The following is a 6,000-nucleotide window of genomic DNA, read 5'->3' on the forward strand; positions in this document are numbered from 1 at the left end:
ACTTATATGTTATATGATCCACTGTAGTTGCTTTATTAACAATGTCAGGTACATCAGTGTGTCTAAAACACAACAGTACGGTACTGTTGAAGGTATTACTATACAAAGAGAACCAGTGACAATTATTGCAAAACAAAGCACTGTAATACAGTATTTGGTCACTTACAAGACAGCATTCAAAAAACAGTCCTTATCGTGGTTTCTCAGGCCATGCCACAGTAATCCAACAGTGACAGGGTGAAGGGGTGTAAAAGGGGTGAAGTGTGCCTCATGACCAGTGGAGGTGTTAATGTGACTGCTTTCTCTTTCCTTACCAAGATGGAACTGTCAGTAGAACTAGTGTCGGGTTGTGGCGGCCATCTTGATAAGGACAGTAACACAAGTGTTTCAGATTTTCTCCCTATCAAGACGCAGGCTGATAAAGATTGGATAATAGCGATTGATTATTATTTATTTCTTAGCAGACACCGGTTATCCAGGGTGACTTACAATTGTTATAAGACATCACATTATTTTTACATACAATTAGATTTTTTTTTTTTTTTACACATTATTTTTACATACAATTACCCATTTATACAGTTGGGTTTTTTACTGGAGCAATCTAGGTAAAGTACCTTGCTCAAGGGTACAGCAGCAGTGTCCCCCACCTGGGATTGAACCCACGACCCTCCGGTCAAGAGTCCAAAGCCCTAACCACTACTCCACACTGCTGCCCTGAAGTATATAGGGAACTGTGTCAGCTGTTGAGAGTTAGAACATAAGAAAGAACAACAAAAAGTTTACAAACGAGAGGCGGCCATTCAGCCCATCTTGCTCGTTTGGATGTTAGTAGCTTATTGATCCCAGAATCTCATCAAACAGCTTCTTGAAGGATCCCAGGGTGTCAGCTTCAACAACATTACTGGGGAGTTGGTTCCAGACCCTCACAATTCTCTGTGTAAAAAAGTGCCTCCTATTTTCTGTTCTGAATGCCCCTTTATCTAATCTCCATTTGTGACCCCTGGTCCTTGTTTCTTTTTTCAGGTCAAAGAAGTCCCCTGGGTTGACATTGTCTATACCTTTTAGGAATTTGAATGTTTGAATCAGTTCGCCGCGTAGTCTTCTTTGTTCAAGACTGAATAGATTCAATTCTTTTAGCCTGTCTGCATTGCTCTTCTTTGCACTCTTTCTAGAGCAGCAATATCCTTTTTGTAACGAGGTGACCAGAACTGAACACAATATTCTAGGTGAGGTCTTACTAATGCATTGTAGAGTTTTAACATTACTTCCCTTGATTTAAATTCAACACTTCTCACAATATATCCAAGCATCTTGTTGGCCTTTTTTATAGCTTCCCCACATTGTCTAGATGAAGACATTTCGGAGTCAACATAAACTCCTAGGTCTTTTTCATAGTTCCCTTCTTCAATTTCAGTATCTCCCATATGATATTTATAATGCACATTTTTATTGCCCGCATGCAATACTTTACACTTTTCTCTATTAAATTTCATTTGCCATGTGTCTGCCCAGTTCTGAATGCTATAGTTTCCATAAGTTTACATATAATAAAAGTCAGGCTTATTGGTCTGTAGTTACCTGGTTCGGTTTTGTCTCCCTTTTTGTGGATCGGTATTACGTTTGCTATTTTCCAGTCTGTCGGTACAACCCCTGTTTCAAGACACTGTTGCATGATCTTGGTTAGCGGTTTGTAAATAACTTCTTTCATTTCTTTGAGTATTATTATTATTATTATTATTATTATTTATTATTTATTTCTTAGCAGACGCCCTTATCCAGAGCGACTTACAATCGCAAGCAAATACAAATACATTCAAGTGTTACAATACAAGTAATACAATAAGAGCAAGAAATACAATATTTTTTTGTTCAAGTGTGACAAACCACAATTCAATAATACAGCAGATAATAGTGATAGTTACATCAGTATATGATTAAATAGTGATAGTTACATCAGGATATGATTAAGTACAAAATACTACAGGTTAAACACTTGGCAGATTACAATATTCTGAAGTACAGGATTAAATGCAGTAAAATAGGGGGCAGATAAGAGCAAAATAAAGCACATTTAAATGAAGGGTGATAGTGTCCCAGGATACAACAGAGGAGTTCTACAGGTGCTGTTTGAAGAGGTGAGTCTTAAGGAGGCGCCGGAATGTGGTCAGGGACTGGGCAGTCCTGACATCTGTAGGAAGCTCGTTCCACCACTGCGGAGCAAGGGTGGAGAAGGAGCGGGCTCTGGAGGCAGGGGAGCGTAGCGGAGGTAGAGCCAGTCTTCTAGTGCAGGCGGAGCAGAGAGGTCGAGTGGGGGTGTAGGGAGAGATGAGGGTCTGGAGGTAGCTGGGTGCAGTCTGGTCAAGGCATCTGTAGGCTAGTACAAGAGTCTTGAACTGGATGCGAGCGGTGATCGGGAGCCAGTGGAGTGAGCGGAGTAGTGGAGTAGCGTGGGCGAAGCGAGGCAGAGAGAACACCAGGCGGGCAGCAGAGTTCTGGATGAGCTGGAGCGGACGGGTGGCGGACGCAGGGAGGCCAGCCAGGAGGGAGTTGCAGTAGTCTAGGCGGGAGAGTACCAGGGCCTGGACCAGGATCTGGGTGGCATAGTTGGTGAGGAAGGGTTGGATTCTTCGGATGTTGCTCAGGAAGAATCGGCAAGTGCGTGCCAGAGTGGAGATGTGCTGGGAATAAGAGAGGCAGGGGCCCAGGGTGCCTCCAAGGTTCTTAGCGGAGGAAGAGGGAGAGAGTGTGGTAGATTCCAGAGGAACAAAGATAGAGAGATCAGAGGAGGGGGAAGAGGAGGGAAAGAAAAGGAGGTCAGATTTAGAGAGGTTGAGTTTGAGGTGATGCGAGTGCATCCAGGAGGAAATAGCAGACAGACAGGCAGAGATACGGGAGGAGATGGTGGAGTCAGAGGTGGGGAAGTGGAGGAAAATCTGAGCATCATCAGCATAGAAATGGTATGAGAAACCATAGGATGCGATGAGGGGGCCCAGGGAGCAGGTGTAGAGAGAGAACAGGAGAGGACCCAAGACTGACCCTTGGGGGACTCCAGTTAAGAGTCGGTGAGGTGTGGAGGTTGCTCCACGCCAGGTTACCTGATAAGTGCGGTTGGAGAGGTAGGAGGAGAACCAGGCCAGAGCAGTGCCAGAGATCCCCAGGTCAGCAAGAGATGATAGTAGAATAGAGTGATCAACAGTGTCAAAGGCAGCAGAGTACTATTGGGAGGATCTCATCCGGCCCAGGGGATTTGTTTATTTTAAGAGCTCCTGGTCCCTTTAACACTTCTGCCTCTGTTATGCTAAAGTTATTTAAAATTGGATAGGAACAGGTAGACATGTGGGGCATGTTGTCTGTGTCCTCCTTTGTAAAAACCTGTGAAAAGTAATCATTTAATATATTTGCTATTTTTTTTCTTCATCTATGATTTTGCCATTTGTGTTTCTTAGGCATTTAACCTCTTCTTTGAATGTTCTCTTACTGTTATAATATTGGAAAAACATTTTGGAATTGGTTTTAGCCCCCTTAGCAATATTGATTTCTATCTCTCTCTCTTGTCCTTTCTAACTTCCTTTTTGACTTGTGTTTGCAGTTCCAAGTACTCTTTCTGTGTACTTTGTTTTTGGTCCCTTTTAAATGCTCTGTAAAGTACCTTTTTTCACTGAATATTTTTTTTAATTGATCTATTAAACCATTTTGGCCATTTTGTTTTAGATTTAGATTTGTCTACTTTTGGGATGTAATTGTTTTGCGCATCTAGTATGCTTACTAATGCACTGTAAAATTTTAACATCACTTTTCTTGAATTAAATTCAACACTATTCACTAATATCCGAGCATCTTGTTGGCCTTTTTTATAGCTTCCCCACATTGTCTAGATGAAGACATTTCTACATAAACCAATAGGTATTTTTCATAGATTCCTTCTTCAATTTCAGTATCTCCCATATGATATTTCTAATGCACATTTTTACTGCCTGCGTGCAGTACCTTACACTTTTCTCTTTAGTTCGTATTAGGGTACAGGAGGGAGAGAACGGGTTTACGCGTTGCTGTGATAAGACTACAATTGCTTGATTGTTCTTCCTGTGAGCAGGAACCACATAAGAGACTCTTCCGAAAGGCAGCCCAAGAGGTCGGGACCTGGAAGATTTGGCTTGTCAACCTGACAGTACTACAAAAGAGGAATAAACCCAGCGGCTCTACCTGACCTTCTGTTTATGTTTATTTTCTTGTTGTTTACCCAGTTTCATCGTTTTGTGAAATTTTCATATAAACTTTGCTATCCCAAGAGGGCTCTAGCTCAATGGCGCCCTGGGTCCATTAACCAAATACCGGTATATTTGTTTAATGCTCCATCACTCCCACTATATTTTTTTGCACTGTGGGTGATAACCCGATACACAAATAACGTCAAGAAACAAACACAAACTGGCTTTGGAGGTTGACGAAAAATCTTGTTTCACCTTTTTAACAGTATAATAAAAACTACTTTCTAGTTTTCGGTTATTTAACCTTATTAAACTGGTCAGTTACCTGAAGTGACAGCATGTAAAAAGTGAAACTGAATTCACAAACGCTCTGTCTTTTCTTTTCATCTGCAGCGGAATCCATTCTGTCCTGCTACTGTTTGTGACAGGGTACACCCCGCCCCTATGTATATATGTGTATTTTGTATTATTATTATTATTGTTTTGTAATTGTATGACGGGCAAAAAGCCTGTCATCTATTATTGTTCTATTGGTTTTACTCTTATGAAAATGCATGGCCGTCAGCTAATGAGTATTGAATTGGCTATCGGCCATGCAGATTATTAGACCTGTGCGTATGTGGCCAGTTCCAGATTAATTGAATGATTTGTTGATATGAAGATGGTCACATATATAAAGGGACATCACCACTCGCGGGCGGTGAGAGGTGTTCGAGAGATACACAAAGAAACTGATGAAACCAATTGCTACCTACCTACCTACCTGCCTACCTACCTACCTGCTTACTTACCTACTTACTTACCTACTTGCCTACCTGCCTACCCAACTCCCTTCCCACCTTCCTGAAGGGTACTTGTATTTTGTTTGTTTGTGTTTTGTTTATTTTGGCCAACGTGCCGTGTTGTTTGACTGTTGAACAGTGTTTATTATTTAATACAAATCCTGAGCACAGCTGTGTCTCAGTTACCCGCAGTGCTCGTGTTGCTGCATTCATTTCCTGGTCTGACGTCACTCTACAAGCCAACCTCCCACACTGTTTTAGACCCATAATAAAATGTGCATTGATCAGTTTCCATCAGTACCGTTCAGTTGGTATCCTATCTTACAGGATCAAATACGACAGGATTTGTATTAATAGAGGGGATAGTATCTTACAGGATCAGATATGACAGGCTCTGTATTAATAGAGGGGAATGTATCTTACAGGATCAGATATGACAGGCTCTGTATTAATAGAGGGCATCCTATCTTACAGGATCAGATATGACAGACTCTTTATTAATAGAGGGGATTGTATCTTACATGATCAGATATGACAGGCTCTGTATTAATAGAGAGTATTGTATCTTACAGGATCAGATATGACAGGCTCTGTATTAATAGAGGGGATCGTATCTTACAGGATCAGATATGACAGGCTCTGTATTAATAGAGGGGATCATATCTTACAGGATCAGATATGACAGGCTCTGTATTAATTGAGGGGATCGTATCTTACAGGATCAGATATGACAGGCTCTGTATTAATAGAGAGCATCCTATCTTACAGGATCAGATATGACAGGTCCTAAGCATTTGTAACTATTAAATGCAACACTGCAGAATGATTTGATGAAGGGCTATTTTTGCTTAGTTCAATCAGACAAGCCCTACTTATACTTAATTTTTCCACGTTTAACCTGCAAGAATGTTCACCACAATTGTATATGACCTCAGACGGTTTACGTCTGAGGTCATATACAATATAGACGGTTTACTACTTAGAAGTGGAAAAGGATCATTGTGATA

The sequence above is a fragment of the Acipenser ruthenus genome, chromosome 53 (assembly GCF_902713425.1).
Source record: "Acipenser ruthenus chromosome 53, fAciRut3.2 maternal haplotype, whole genome shotgun sequence".
Lineage (NCBI taxonomy): Eukaryota > Metazoa > Chordata > Actinopteri > Acipenseriformes > Acipenseridae > Acipenser > Acipenser ruthenus.